At 42.2% G+C, this 16,521-nt stretch overlaps 1 long non-coding RNA gene across 1 annotated transcript; it reads left to right on the plus strand.

Moving 5' to 3' along the window:
- The first annotated feature begins 221 nt into the window (after positions 1 to 221).
- LOC310744736 lies at positions 222 to 13,763 on the plus strand. The gene is made up of 3 exons (XR_014539719.1): positions 222 to 274; positions 2,120 to 2,289; positions 13,689 to 13,763. It is a non-coding gene; the product is annotated as an uncharacterized lncRNA (long non-coding RNA).
- The last annotated feature ends 2,758 nt before the right edge of the window (positions 13,764 to 16,521 follow it).

The raw sequence follows: 16,521 nt of genomic DNA on the forward strand, positions 1-16,521 counted from the left end.
TTGATTTTGGGGAGAGCGGGGCATGACCCATTTGCTGCTCCACCTCAGGTAGCAATATGTCTTTAGCCAGCCCTTTGTGCAGAGGTCCATCATTCATCAACCTCAGGAGTACAATTTGTCTCTGTGTTCTGTTGAATTGTAGCCTCAAAGGGGTCTTTGCAATAAACAGATATTTAGGAGTCTCCCCATCGCAGCCCATCCATCACAGGCCTAATCTTCACAAGCAGCAGAATGGATGAGGTGGTAGAGTGGACTGCACTACATTAGTCTACAGGTGAGATAAACCCTCTTTTTTTGCATATTTATTCCATTTAAAGAACTCACTGGAAGTAAAAAAAACCACAAAACCCCAATAGATGAAGGTGGCTATGTACTTGCCGACTGAGATAATACCTTCCAACATGACATGACCCAAATCCAGGAAGCCATATTCCAGGTCCACACTCCCAAATGTGACTCACATGAGATCACCCCCCCCCCAAAAAAAACGCTTTTTGGGCACAGTGTCCAAAATAATGTGAGTTTGTGGTGGCCATTTTGGCCACTGTCCACCTGCAAGAAAAAATGGGATGTCCCTTTTTTTCTTTGCAGTTCATGGGTATGTGATATTGGTATTGCTGTTTTCAAAAAGGGAAACATTCACAAATAAGAGCCGGAGCCTGTAATGTTCTCTGCCAAATGATGAGCGGGTCAGAGGAGCTAAACAAGAAATGGAACTATATATACAACAGGTCTTCACTCTTTTAGTTGCTTTCTCACTCTGCTTCTAGCCTTGCCTTCTGCTTGGGCCTAACATCCCAAACAGTGACATTTATCCTTATAAGGCCTGCAGTCTGAAGTGAAAGATCCCATCATTCGCCACCTCAGAAGCACCTTATTGTGCTGCATGTGTAGACCAAGCTGCATTGTTAGGTATATTGGTTGTAATAAATGGTGAAGAAGAGGCAGATTCTTAGGCTGCTACATGGGACGAGGGGGAAGGAAGTGCTTCCTCTTTGCACTTTCTCTTCTCAAGCTTCACTTCACTCCACTCAAGATATGTGGCAACTCACATATCTCTCCCACACGGTGAGATATGGGAGCTCGAGACAAAGGCTAAATTTCCATTTTGTCCTTTACACATAAGCATCAAAAACAGAAGAGAAGCAGCATTTAACTTACTTTCCCTGCCACGTTGGAAGAACAGCCCTTGGCATATGCACTGCGAGAAGGTCACAGAATCAGTCCCTGGCATCTCCAGCGAAAAACTCTAGATCATTTATGAACAAACCAAAAAGCCCAAAACTGGGGGACACTACTTTCTGAATCTCTCCATTGGGAAACTTGTTCATTTATTATTATTATGTTGTTGTTTCTTCTTGCCAAAGGCAACTCAAAGCAACATACTAAACAACAACAAAGCAAAAAGCCACATATTATAGATACATTAAAACAAAAACTCTTTGCTACTTATTACAATGAGTAACCATAGCCCCTGTCCGCCAATACAGAGGGGCAAATATGGCAGCTTTGCTTTTTCATTTTTTTACTATCTGAAATCCAGTTCTCTACATTTCCATTTTTTAAAAAAATAAGTCCTCATAAAAGTTCATCCTCATTGTGCTATTTTTAAATAGTATGTTAATTTTGCCTAACATGCACATTTTTGCCAAACAGTGCTCCATAATACTTGTGTAATTCTTTTCACTGACATATACATTTTTATCTTAGTATATGCATTTTTGTACACATTTCTTGGTTGCAGAACTGCATTGCAAAATTCAGGGATTTTTGCAAAATTCGGGGAATTTGGGAATTTTCAAAGGATGGCTATGTTTCAGTTTGTATATTTCCACCAGAAAATATGATTTAGGTTTCTCCCCCAACCCAAGAAACCCATCCCCATCCTTCTGAGAGCAGGCAGGCAGGCAGGCTTACAGATCTGATCAGAAACAGGTCCTTTTTTAAAAAAGAGGCAAGAGGAAAGCAGTTACTAATTATGAATTTATTAGGATCAGATAAATTTTAGAAGCTGAAGGGTGTTCCACATAAGGCAGTTATACATCAGGGGAAACAAAACCCATTTTGGCTTCAGATTGTTGGATTCTGTCCCTTTAAAGTTATATCTGATGTTTTCCAGACTATTTTTGGCTCCTGTATTTCCCTCCGACACCAGCCTTGTCACGTACAGCGGCTGGTGTGTTGATAATATGCTGACTTCATCTCAACTGCTCAGGAGACTGATTTCACCCCCCCACCTCCTTTAGATGTGACCTTACCGAAGGATGAAGGACACGCTTAGCGCAAACGGTACCTCAACATGTGTCAGAAATGTATATTGCGCACTCAACAGCCATTATATCTGGACGCTACCGAATGACATCTTAAGGATATATTGCTCTAATATAGTGGCTGGCATGTCATGTGAGTTACTCAAACAGATACCAAAGGCAGGCAGGTTACCAGCTGGACCATTTACACCATTTGCTGAAGCAACAAAATCCTGCTTGTAAGAAGGATTCCTTCAAGGTCTTTGTGTCACACTCTGACACAATGGATATAGACAAGGAACAAAGGCTTAGATCCTCCATCACCACAAGCAGAATTTCATGGAGAACCTGTGGTCCTCCAGAAGTTGTTGGACTATAAACTCCCATCGTCTCCAACTGCATGCTGGCTGTAGTTAACATCTGGTAGGCTACAGGTTAGCCACCCATCCCTGGATTGTGGGATAATCCCACTGCTGAAAGGGTGCTCTAATTTTACCTCTCGAACCTGGAGCTCACCCTCAACATAACATCAAAGATATGCCGTGCAATAATAATAAGTGTGTTGGCAGCTGCATGATTAACATTTGGCAGGGATCGGAAAGCCCTAAGAAGCCCCTCAAAAAAAAGGAATGGCTTTTGAAGCTACAGGATTTGGTACATCCTGTTAAGCTGACAGCCTACTTATAAATATCTTCTAAAAGCTCATTATGAAGAGAATTTGGAGCGCAGATTATGCAATACTTTCAGGGCGGAACAGTTGCTCAGTTTGGGTGAACCTGGCTTGAAAATAGAGCAGTCCTAAAGCCAGCCAAAGGGGGCGCAAGTGTTGCTCCACTGGCAGAGAGGAAGATCTGCACTTATAGAACTAGAGACCTCCAGGGTGGCCACGGATCCCCAGAATCCTCATCCCTCCTCATACTTCCAACAGCCCCCCCAATAGGCCCTATATACCACCAGCTCTTGAGTTGGTGTAGGCAGATGCTTGCTCTGATCCACCTGAGCTCTTCTGATGTTTTGTTGGGTAATTACCGGTAATAATAATAATAAATTTTAATTTATACCCAGCCCTCTCCGGCTGGAGCTGGGCTCAGGGCGGCTAACCTCATCAAACTAACACAGTATACAAAGACCATAAGAAACATAAAGCAGGCAATCAATCAATTAATTAAAATACATCTTAAAATTAGTTCAGAGCAAATTAAAATCTGGACAGATGGCAGTCCACAGGGTAAAACTGAGAGTGGTTAATATTCTCTAGGGCCAACTGTTACCACTGGTCTTATAAAGGAACTGTGAGTGGGCTAGGAGGCCTCTTTAATGCTTGTTCTTATACAGAAAGAAAAGAATTGGCCTGACCCCCACCAAAGGCCTGGCGGAATAGTTCCATCTTGCAGGCCCTGCGGAAAGATGTCAAATCCCACAGGGCCCTGGTCTCTTGTGAGAGAGGGTTCCACCAGGCTGGGGCCACGGCTGAAAAGGCCCTGGCTCTGGTCGAGGCCAGTCTAATCTCCCTGGGGCCTGGGATCTTCAGGGTGTTATTATCTGCAGACCTTAAGGTCCTCCGTGGGGCATACTAGGAGAGGCGGTCCCATAGGTATGAGGGTCCTAGGCCGTATAAGGGCTTTAAAAGTTAAAACCAGCACCTTAAACCTGATTCTGTACTCCACTGGGAGTCAGTGCAGCTGGTATAGCACTGGGTGAATGTGCTCCCATGGCGAGGACCCTGTGGGATCCTCACACCTAATGGGAGGTTTTGGACTGTAGCTCACACCATTCCTATCCCAAACATCAGGAGAGCACCAGGTTGGGTAAGGCTGGGCTGTTGAAGAAGAATCTTCTGCAGCACTTGTCTGAAATTGCCCTAGCTAGTGTCATACCTGGCTCCTGTTCTAGCTCTCACATGTGCATACATGCAAATCTGCCTGCACAATACACTTTCTGAGCTAATCCAAAACAAACAAACAAAAAAGAATTATGTGAATTGAACTAACTCAAAGTAGCACAATGAGCCCTTCAAAACAAACCAGAAGAATGGATAGGAGGAAATGACTTCAGTTGCAGATAGGCTCTGCCAGTAACATTATGCAATCTCTGCAAGGAAATATGTATTGTGCACCCAGTATTGCCATCTCCAATGCAGGGATAATTCAAAGCAATCTTGATGCAGAATTGAGAGGGAATAAGAGGTACACTTAACTCCCATTTGACTCAAAAGGGACTAACTGCCTAGTTTAGCATTGCTATAAATGTACTTACTCTTTTATGCTTCTGGTTTTATATTCTAATCCACTTGAAGCCTTCAGGGTAGGGTAGAATAATAAGCAATTGAAGGTCACTTATTTCCTTGGACCGTGTGAGCCTGATGTTCTTACCTAGATTGCACTCAACAACTTTCACATTACATGAGAATTCAGAAGGAACACACTAATGTTCATATCCTGCTTGGTCTTGTTTCATTGTACTCCTGAATGAGACTAAGGCTGCTTACATGTCTTACATTTAAAGCACACAGCCCAGCAAGAATCCTGGCAAGTGTGGTTTGTTAGAGGTGCTGGAAATTGTAGCTCTGTGGGGGGTAAACTCCAGTTACCAGGTTCAGGGGAGGTGTTTTAAATGTATGGTGTGTATACGGCCTAAGAGTCTTTCAACACAGGAATGTGAGGATGACTTTGAGGAGCGTAAAAACATTAAAACCAACAATAAAATATTATTTAGATATATCTGAAGCAGGAAATGGGGTAGGAAGTCTCTTGGACCTTTGGACAGCATGGATGTCAGGGGTGTGCTAAAAGAGGGAAAGGAGATTGTGGAAAAGCAGAATGTATTCTTTGCAAAACCCTGTATCCAAACTAACTTTCTCAGGGAGTCTGAGGAACTGTGGCAAATAGTGGTGACAAGTGACAACATGCCAACCCACATTGACAAATTAGAAATGAACAAATCACTGGGCCCATATTGGCAATTTGCACAACACTGGGCCCAATTGGTGTTCACCTGAGATACCTGAAAGTGCTCACATGTGAAGCTGCTGATCTTTTAAATACAATATTCAGTTTGTCTCTAAGTTAGAACCTGAAAGCTGCCATTACCACACACACACCCTTTTTTAAGGAACCTAGGAAAATTAATGTAATTACAGACATGTTAGGTTAACATCTCTTCCAAGAAAGCCCTAGGCTTTCAAATAATGGTTATAATAGCTGTACATCTTAACCTATCAATACAGTCAGGTGGCACTTAGTGCGAACGATCCCACAGCAAACATAAGGCTAATCAGAAAGATATTCAGCTTTGTATGTGAACCGTTTTGATGAAGATGTGTATTGTGTTAGGAACCTTAACACTGACATACCACAGGAATGCCACCATTTCATGTTATAAGCCCCCCCATCACATATCTAAAAGTAGCATCCTTGAATCAAATGGGTCTACTCTGAAGTAAATCAGGCCAAGATAATATCTACCTTTTTAAAACACTGGTTGAACTCTCAGTCATGAAAAGAGATGCATATTTAATTGCCGTCAAGCTTATATTAGAAAGTGGCAGGTGTACACAAAAGATTAATGGCTGTCATATGGAATTCCAGCAGTCACAAATGGGATCCTTGATCTCTCTCTCTCTCAGAGTTTGTTAATAATGAATGCCCAGTGAGCTGCATATAAACAGGCAACGCCAGAAGAGTAAATAAGTTGTGGTTTCATGGAATGTCATCATTCACCAGTGCTTGTTTCCTGCCAAAGTCCCATCCATTCACGGAAATTCTTTCTGTATAGGAAGAGCAACTCCAGCTATTCAAACATCAGTCCTCCCACGATCACCTTGACTCTCACTTGCTGGAGTCAAATGCAATTGGCAACTTAGAAAGTAAGCATGGATGGGCTGATCCCACAGACAGAAATAGAAAAGCACGTGTGAAGTTCACGTGGAGAAACACTTAAGACCTGCAAAACCCCCCACAACATTCCTGTATAGCCTGCTCTGATCTCCCACTTATCTGTATGGCAGAAGTGGGGAATCCCAGATACTGAATGGGTGTGCTTTAATTGATTCCTAAAATTCATACCCAAATCAGAATCATTCTTAGTAATAACAATTTATTAATATCATTCTCTATACAATTGCCTTAAGGTGATGCACAATAAGAACAACAACAAAACCAGAAGATGCATTTAAAACAAAACTAAAGCCAGACACTCAAGGCACAGACCCATTGGCCCAGCATTTATGGATCTTCAAATTGTTTCTGGAAAGTGCAAAAGGCAGGCGACTGTCATCTCTCAACAGGAATGCTCCTCCACAGAACAGGGGCTAAAAGCTTCTGAGATCTTTGGAACTTGCAGGAGAAGTCTCCCACAGATCTCAGGTATAAGGTGGTCTCTCAGGTAACCTGGTCCTGAGTTGTATATGACCTTCTATGACAACATCAACATCTTGAACTTGGCTTGGTAGCAGGCTGGCAGGCAGTGCAAATCTCGCAAACAGGGTGGTGTATACTGATGGTAGCTTGCTCACACAAGTAATCTAGCCACTTCATTTTCCACCAGCTGCAGCTTCCAGACCAACTGCAAGTATGGCCCCACATGGAGTGCATTGCAGTAATCCAGCGGTGAGGTTATCAATGTGGTCAAGCTATCACGGTCCAAGAATAGCTGTAGCTGTTTTACCAGTTTAGAACTCACCCGGTCTTTTGTGATTGTATTTTAAGTTGTTAAGTCTGTTCTAAATTGTATTTAACATTGTTGCAATCTACCCAGGGACTTTAGGCTTGCACCTTTAGCCTACCTACATATAAAAACATTATGCCAACCAAATCCAGATAAAACAGACACATTGGTGGGCAGAATCTGCTTTCCTTGTCCCCTTGGCCCTGCGATGTCTCCCATGTGGCTTTATGTTATTTATACTCTTAATTAAATAAATTTCTCCAAGGAGGTTCTGATTACAGTGATAAAGCAATGTCTTGCATGAAATAAGCCCAGGGTGATTAATTGGGAGGGGGGCAGTTCTCTGACTCATTGTACACATTGGTAGATTTGCTTTTAGCAAATAATTTGGTGGCAAACTTAACGAGGCTTAAAAAAAAATCAGCCTATACAAACTGATTATATCTGCACTTTAGCTTCCAGATCTGTCGTATCGGAGGTCTCCATTGAATAGGCTTGCTCCTTTCCTGAGTGTTCGTACAATTTCCCCCCACAGGAAGGATAGTATAAAAGATAAAAGCTTTATCTCTTTAATTTTACACAAGTTCCATTAGAGGTGCTATGATTGCTGGCAATGTGAACTGAGAGGTCAATACCACAGATAAATATAAGATGGCTGGGGGAATATAAATACTGCTTCATGCCTGAGGGTCAAATGCAGCAAAGCCATGAGCAAAAACCTTTGATGGGTTCAATCCCTTTGGATATGGTGGGGCTTTCTTCCAAGTAAACATGCAGACGTTCATGAGATATATGTCCTTCAAACAAGGTGTCATAATTTATGAAGTTGGTTTTTTTGGCAGACACGAGCTATTTTCTGAACTCTTCCTAAACGCTTTGAGGTGAAAGGTAAGATGGAAGCAGACTATCTTCTAAATACATGTGGTTTTTCAGAGGCCAAAAGAGGAACAGAATATGCAGCACCGTACTGTCAGAAAATAAAAGAAAGAGAGTTTGTGAAAATGCAAACAGCTGCAGCAGGAGTTCCTGTTCTTTGCAGAACCTTACAAAAAGAAGAGAACAAAGTTGGTGTAAAGGGAATTGGGGGTTGCTCGTGCGTAAGGGGGCTGCCGCTCTAGGCAACGTTGTCTGGCTAAACCTTTCCCTGGCTGGACAGCCCTTTCTCCGTGGCTGTGTCAGTCACTGGCAGAATCCATCAGTGGGCGTTTCCTGAACTTCTTCCAACATAAAAGCTCCTTGACGCCAAGTCTCCGCCTAGCCTCCCTACGTGGAAGTCTTCTGCGCAGAGTGGGCATGGCCAGCGGAGGTCCTGGGCTCTCCCCGCTGGTCTCTGTGGAAGAGTCTTGGAGCCATCTCTCCGAAGTCCTTCCCTGCTCCCCTTTCTTCCTGGTGTCATGCCAATTTCCTTCCCCAAAGGAAGTGTTCTCTCTCTCCCTGCTGGTCCCTTCTCCTGCATCGTTGGGGAGCCTTACCTCCACTCTTGGCTCCAATGGCAGTTCCCTGACAGTTGGCAATAAAATATGTGCAGAGGGAAAATAGTGGAAGATACTGCAGTTACTGTTATTTCTGAAGCTGGAAAATGCGCTACATCAGAATTCAAACAAAGATGTGCCCTCTCAAGCCCACATTCCCAGCATGTTCACACTCCTGTCTTAGTGATGTCTACGCTTGGTCATGTCCACAGAATGGAAGATGGCAGAATCCCCTAGGATGTTCTCTGTGGGGAACTGGCTTTCAGAACGAGACCAACTCTGCATTACAAAGATGTCTGCAGCAAAACATGTCTCTCCTGCATCAGTCTCTACAGCCACAGCTGGTGCTGCAACCTTTCAACAGCTTGACCTCATGCCCAAAGGCGCGCTCCTCCATTGTTTCCTGAGACACAAGGATGCCAGCATGGAACAAACACCACAAGTGACATAATCAGGATCGCCAGCTCCTAATCCTGGACACTTAAATAGCTCCATCATGTAGAAATGGTTTCTCATCCTATAGCTGTGTAGCTGAAACAGAGTAATGGGAGATGCCATTCCTGCATAAATGGTTCCGTATCCCGGAAAAAGGCACAATCTCCATACTTACTTGCCTCCTCTAATTCCCAGAATTTCACAGATCATACTGGCGTACTGGTTGAGTAGAGCTGCTCTCAGACAATGTGAGAACCTATGATGCTAGAAGCAGTTTCAGATCAGTGTGCCAAGGCACTTTCTGTGCCTCAGCAGGTTCTAGGTAGCGAGGCACACCACAAAAATGCAGCTAATTAGTGGGCGCTGCCTGAAGTCTGGTCCTTGGAGATTATTCATCTGGCTGCCAAGTCAAGAAGGAATGCACTCCAATTATTTATATACTGAGTTACAAGTGGCAGTTATGAAGGACAATTTCACCAGGTAAGGAGTTACGAGAAATACAGTACATCTCTAACATTGCGAAAGAAATGCAAGCAACGACCGATTTCCAGGGAACAGTCATGCTCAAAATATTATATGCCGATGGGGTGATTGGTTGCCTTGGTCCCTCTACATACATAATAGCTAAAAAAATAATATTTTCACTTGTTAAAACATTGTGTTTGGATCTGTCAATACAGCCAACCTGGCAAGGATTGAATATTGAACCCCGCAATTTATAGCCATTTTGTTCCTTGTTTACTTACATATATTTCACCACATTGACCCTCAGAAACATTGTGTCAACACTGCTACTATTGTGGTATTCTGCCAGCTGGCCTTTTTATTTATAACTCATCATTTCCAGGGTTTAATGCAAGGGTGGCTAAAGTTATTTTGGCCTAATAGCCACCTTCATCCCTTGGTCATCCATGCCAGCAGTGGGTGTGGCTACCCCATACTCTCTCATGCGCGCGCTCTCTCTCTCTCTCTCTCTCTCTCTCTCTCTCTCACACACACACACACACACACACACACACACACAGGCCTCCCAAGCAGATCAGCTGAGAAGGGGAGTTTATTATTCCCTCTCCGCTTGTCAAATGCTTAATCAGATGACCAGAGAGGGCATCCTAGTAAGGGCACAATATTTACGTTTTCTTCTCTCTTTTGCCATCACCACCAAAATGAGTGAAGTCTTGGGTAAGGAGAAATATTTGCTGGGAGGGAGGCAGATCAGCCCCCCAAACTGGCCCCCACAATCTACTATGAACAATACCCTGTCCTGATCTTGATAAGAGATATGTCATAAGGTGACACTATGGAAAGTTCTCAGTGAGCACCCTTTTCCTAGAATGCCTAGACTTGACTGAAACCTTTGATACATCCAGGGCCAGACTATCCCTCCCATGCCCTGACTCTTCCTTGATGAGAGGCAAACCTTAAAGGGACAGGCCTCTAGCTTGGAGTCCAGCGTACTTACTCTCCTCTGATTATTCCCTCCAGGTTTGTTACCTGTGTTGATAGGCCATCATGGGGATGGGGTTCCCTGGCATGGAGCCACGTAGTTCCACAGGGGTTGTAGGCTCTCGAAGTACAGTCACTGAAGGTTTAGATTCAGGAGCCCTGAATAAAGGCCCCCCCAATCTGATGGACTTGGACCTGGTCATGATGCTGGGGTTGGTTTGGTTTCCAGGACCTGTCTCTCTGTGGTGCTAGATCAGCAAGTCTGGCCAGCCCTTCTTCATTCGAGACAGAGGTAGAATCTACACACATATAAAAAAATTGTGAAAATGCTTTGTAAAAATGTATTGAATTTTCCACAGCTCACTAGTTCACCTTCTGGTGAGTGATATTCATTTTTATGGGTAGCCATCACCACCCAGCTTAGCTTCTAGCGTTGTCCTTATATGATTAAAACGTAATGATCCATTATCACTGATCACATGAAATCTTAGGACAGACATTTCACTCTGGTGGTACCTGCAGTACCCTGTGGCATGCCGTAGTTACCTGTGCGTGAATAGCTTGCTGTTTCTTCCAAACATGGCTGACATCTACCTAGTGGACAAGTAAATGTCAAACTGAGAATCAGCTAACTTGGCCAGTAACCACGCAGAGAGTTATCTTTTGGAGCCTCATTTATTTTTATTACTCAGCATGCAATTAAGTATTGTTGGAATTGAAACAAATTCACTGTCCTCAGTTTTCTTGGTTATGTCCTGGATAGTCTCAGAAAGCATTTGCAGACAGGTTTGGCCCCAGGCTTCTATTAAATACTGCATCATTAAAGAGCATGTATAATGGAGAATCAGGAAATTGCAGAAGAGGGAATGATGTAGGGTGTTCTGGCTGAGGAGCTAATGTAAGAAAACATTAATGCCTTTGAAAAGAATGGCCACTTTAGGGCATCTTATGAAAGGTCAGATGATATAAAGGGAATTCTAATTTTTGAAAGGCTCATCAAGATTTTAAACATTTCGCAAAGCATCAAAAGCCATAACAATCAATTACTTCAAGGGACAAACTCTTCAGTTTAAGGGTGGCCAATATGGCACCCAACAGTTTTATGGGCTACAACGCCCATCTGCCCCAGCCAACATAGCCAAAGGTCAGGAATGACTGGACAGGCTATTCCTGCATTAGTTAATATTTGTGAATTTATGAAGATTGTCCTTGGAGGAAGCTTTGTACTGTGACTCAAGATTTAGGAGCTTCTTTTCTACATACAGTAATGTATGAATTTCTGAGAACAGTTCCTTTGTGCCAGCACTAGAAAGTTGCAGGATTTTTTAATTGTACCTCTTCAAACATATCTGCCTATGAGCTTCTAAATGAATTGCTAAGATTTTGCATGGAATTCAGCTCTGGGTGAAAACTTCTTGTCTAACTTCCCTTTTTTAGGTTATAGGATGATCTTCAGTGCATTTAAAATTAATCCATTTTTATGCACACTCTGTTCAGTTTTGTACACATGATTTGGCTGGAGCACTGCATTCAAAATCTGGAGAAGGGTGGATTTCAGAGGATGGCTGGGTTTGGTCCTAAGACAGCTTGCAAACTGTTCTAAAATTGTTTATCTTTCCTAGCATGTGGAACTAAAGCAATTTACACAATTGTAAAAATACAGGCTGCAAATAGCAGCATCCACAAAAATAAGAAACTACTGAAAGAAAGATGAACATCATATTTTTAAAAATCTAGCAGCAGCATAATATTGGTCTGAACTTGTCCCAGAAGTCCTTATGCACAGTCATGATTCCATAAAGGCAAAAGTAGTGATTCAACCAGTCCAATGATTCACCAAGACCAACCTTCCCTCGAAAGGTATTGCAATGTCATGGCGCCATGACCGAAAGAACACATCTTAGAAGCAGTGTGCATGACCTCAAGTCGTTCAAATGCAGAAATAGGACAAGTTCCAGGTATCAACTTCAGATTTATTAGGAAATCGGAGCAAAGTGTAATACTTGGCTCAGGGAGTAAAAGTGGGGAAAACATTTCTAGATCAAACGGGTACTTTCCTCCTATCTTACTAGGGAAAACTTTCATATTTCCAATTGTCTATTACCAATTCAAGACAGTCAAACCGGGGGGTACAAGTCTCTTCCCCTTCTATTTAAACTAAATTTCCCAAGCAAGAGTGTTCAGTGTCTATGTCAGCATTGTTCCCATGTGGCATTCTGTCCCAGGATTTTAGATAAAAAGGGGGGGGGGAGGGAAAGAACCCTTGATCACCTGCTCTTTAATGGTAAAACTTCTCTAAATTCTAAAAATTTGTCCACTTCTCAGAAGTTGAGCTGTGAAAGGAGGGAGGGAGTATTCAACCCAGCTTTAGTCTCGGGGATATGATATTTCCAAGCATTGGCAGTATGCAGGTGTTTTTTGTGTGAAGAGAGCTGGTGAGGTAAAAAAAAGAAAAAAAGAAAAAGCAAGTGAAGTCATATTCTTAGCCCAACCTCCAAAACCACATGGCTTTGCCTCTTCTCGTGAGTAACGCACGCACAGGGCTCTTGTTTTCCCACATTTAACTATTTACTTTTTCCTGCTTGGTAACAAACAATTGCAACCATGACAATTAGTGCTATGGGGCACCAACTGTGTGGAAGTAATTATGTTTATTGTGTAATGAGGGTTTTGGGGTTTTGGGTGGGGGGAAGAAATTCAAATGGCAGTAGGGCTGAAAATATAATATATAATGGGCCACATCATTTGATAGTTTTCACTGACAGTTATTCTGCCAAGACCATTTTGTCTTAACATGAAACCTCAGGCATGTCTTTGGTCAACTGTCCCAGGTGATAACCGCAACCAAGTTTAAACAGACAACCACAAAAATTGTTCAGGACAAAATCCCATCCTCGTTAGAAAGAAAAAAAAAGATACTCTCTGTGGATAACATTCTTGAGCTGCCCAGACAAAATCCGCATTGCTGAGAGCTCAGCTGTGGTCTTCCTGTTCTATTGTGGCCGCATAAAGGTGTACCTGGCTTGTTTAAGTCAACAAGCTCTTCTCATGTATCCAAGCCACAAATATTTCCGATATAATTCTGCTTAACACGTTGCCTAGGGTGTGGCGAGTTACAGAGGAGGAGTACAAAAGAAAACATTTGTCAAGGAAGAACTCCAGGTAAGCTTCTAGTTAAAAATAAACAGAGAGTGAGATTAAAACATGAGGAGTATTGATGCCAGATAATATGCTGGGATGCCTCTTAGTTTGAACCCAGACACCTTTTACTTCTGCAGTCCTTTTGATGTCATTTGGGTGATTTTGAAGATGGGGGCGGGGCTGCTGTTGTTTTGCTTTTCGACACCATTTTTACCAGCAACCTTGCTGGAAGTTTTCATTCGTTCAATATATTTATTTAAATCCTGTTTCTCTTTTCCAGATGACACAGAGGATCATTCGGCTACACTTCTACTACATCATTCATGCCACTAGAAAATCTGATGCTGGCAGCCAGGTCTGTTAAGAGCAAAAACTAAATGTAAAAAAAGGGGGGGGGGAGTAAAAAGACCCATGAGTGACAGTTTATGCTTTGCTCACAAAAGCATGGTAATGAACTATAATCTTTGAAATTACTTCCTGGAGGAAATATTCCAGAGACGTCTTTGTTTGAAACTAAATATACTGCAATGTCAGATACAATAACTGGAAAGTGAAATCTGATGCATTATTGACTGGTGTGTTTGGTATTTGTATTATCTCATTTGCCACAGTGTTCAGATTAGCATCTTCATAAGTTTACAGCCCAATGATGTTCTCATTTCCCTGGGACTAAGCCCCACTGAACACAGAAAGAATTATTGCCAAGAAAATATGCATAGGATTTGACTGTTTATTTCATTAAAATGGTGCCAATAACATATTTATATGCTTTAGTGCAGCCTGTTACTTTCCTTTCCAAAATAAGCAGTTAATCACTAACACAACAGATTTTAGGAAATAGTGAAGTGTGCAACTATTTGCTAAATTTTATCTGTTTTATTTTGCTATTGTCCTCTTCCCAGTGCTACCTTTCCATCTAAACAGAGGCACAGAGATTTCCCCAACCATAAAATCAGTAGAGGAATTACTGAGGATAGTTTATTTCACCGTATTTCAAAGTCACATTGTCCCTGGGCAACGTAATTGTTAATTTTATCCAGGGACTGATAGTACACAGTGGTGATATAGAAAGAGTTAATAATAATAGTTGTAAGCTGGAATCCTTTGCACACTTACCTGCAGTGAACCTAATTCACCACAGCAAGGATCCTAATATGGCTCACGGGGGAAATTTATTTATTATTTATTAAATGTATATACCACCTTTCATGTGAACATCACAGGGTGCTTTACAATATAAAAAAACAAAAACACAAGCATGAAATACACAACCTAACAACAACAACACCAATATCCCCAACACATCTGAAAGGTTATAGATTGTTTAATCAGCCAAATGTCTGGCTGAAGAGAAATGTTTTCACCTGGTACCTAAACACACATAACGAAGGTGCGAGGTGAGCTGCCCTGGGGCGAGCATTCTGCAAACAGGGAACCACCACAGAAAAGATCCATTCTTGTGTTGCTATCCCCCCAGAACTCTCATGGAGGAGGAACACAAAGAAGGGCCTGAAATGATGACTGCAGGGTCTAAGTCAGTTCATATGGGGAGCAGTATTGTGTATTGTGGTCCTGAGCTGCTTTATAGGTCAATGCCAGCACTTTGAATTGGGCCCAGAAACCGTCATGCGCCGATGAGCAACCTGGCTGCTGAATTCTGCACCGATCTGTCTTCAGAGGCAGCCCCATGTATAATGCATTGCAGTAATCTAACCTAGAGATTTTCCCCAGTGCATGCCCACATGTCCCATACTTGACGTCATATGTGACATTGTTTTTGTTTAGTCGTTTAGCCAGCCCTTCCTCATTCGAGACAGAGGTAGAATCTGTTGTTGTTGTTTAGTCGTTTAGAAGTGTCCAACTCTTCGTGACCCCATGGACCAGAGCACACCAGGCACTCCTGTCTTCCACTGCCTCCCGCAGTTTGGTCAAACTCATGCTGGTAGCTTCGAGAACACTGTCCAACCATCTCTTCCTCTGTCGTCCCCTTCTCCTTGTGCCCTCCATCTTTCGCAACATCAGGGTCTTTTCCAGGGAGTCTTCTCTTCTCATGAGGTGGCCAAAGTATTGGAGTCTCAGCTTGTGACATAGATGTAGAGAAATCCCGATTGCCCCTTCGCAAGTGGGGCTTGTATTCAGCACATTTCCCATTTGACACCAAATGCAAGCACTGCTGGGACTGAGTCCTTTGAGATGTTTACTGCCAAAGTGGGGACCTAGCCTCCAGCCACAGTGATCACCATGATGACCTAATAAGGATAAATGTCTATAGGCTTTGCTTTTATTTACCTGACAGTGGGTTGCTATGGATTGCACAGGGATGTTAGTTTTCCTGCTGGTATCATTATGCTGTGCTGTGCCAAATGCCAGTGTATGAGCAAACCTACTCTTTCTAAGGCACTCTACTTCAGAAGCAATAAGTATGGGGTTGTAGTCAATATTAGTCATACACAGAGTAAAAACCCATTTACTCAGAGTAGAACTGTTGAAATTAATGGAGATGACTCACTTAGGTCTATTAATTGCAGCAGGTCTACTTAGTTGGTGACTAACCCATGAATGCCAGTTAGTTAGAAAAAAACACCCTGCTTAATTCAGATTTCCTGAACCAATATGCTATCATTTGAAATTTGTACTTCTCCAAATTTTGCAATGTAGTTCTCCAACCCAAAAAATGTATGCAAAAGTGCATATTAGGGGAAAGGGCACACACAAATGCAAAGATTAATTAAAACAATGTCCAAAAATGCATTATAGTAGAAGTTGCTTGTAAAAAAAAAGGTGTGCATTTCACAAAAAATACATACAAACTACATCTAAAAATGGATATGAATTTTGGTTTTTAACCTTTAAAATAAATGGCCAACAGATGTAGAAATAGAGCTAACTGAACTTCTGATTGGAAAAATGAGAAAGTGGGAGCAACTGAAATCGACATATTTTATCCATCTGTAAATTATGGCAAATTTAAAACATTGCGGCATCTGGGGTGGGGGATGAAAGGTTTTTTTTAATAAAATAAATAAAAAATAAATGGAGAAAACAATTCAGTGGAAAAACTAACCTTAGTTTCATATTATTATTCCTTCACAAACAGGTCAAGGGTAGATCTG

Source organism: Podarcis filfolensis (assembly GCF_964270895.1).
Source record: "Podarcis filfolensis genome assembly, chromosome: 11".
NCBI lineage: Eukaryota > Metazoa > Chordata > Lepidosauria > Squamata > Lacertidae > Podarcis > Podarcis filfolensis.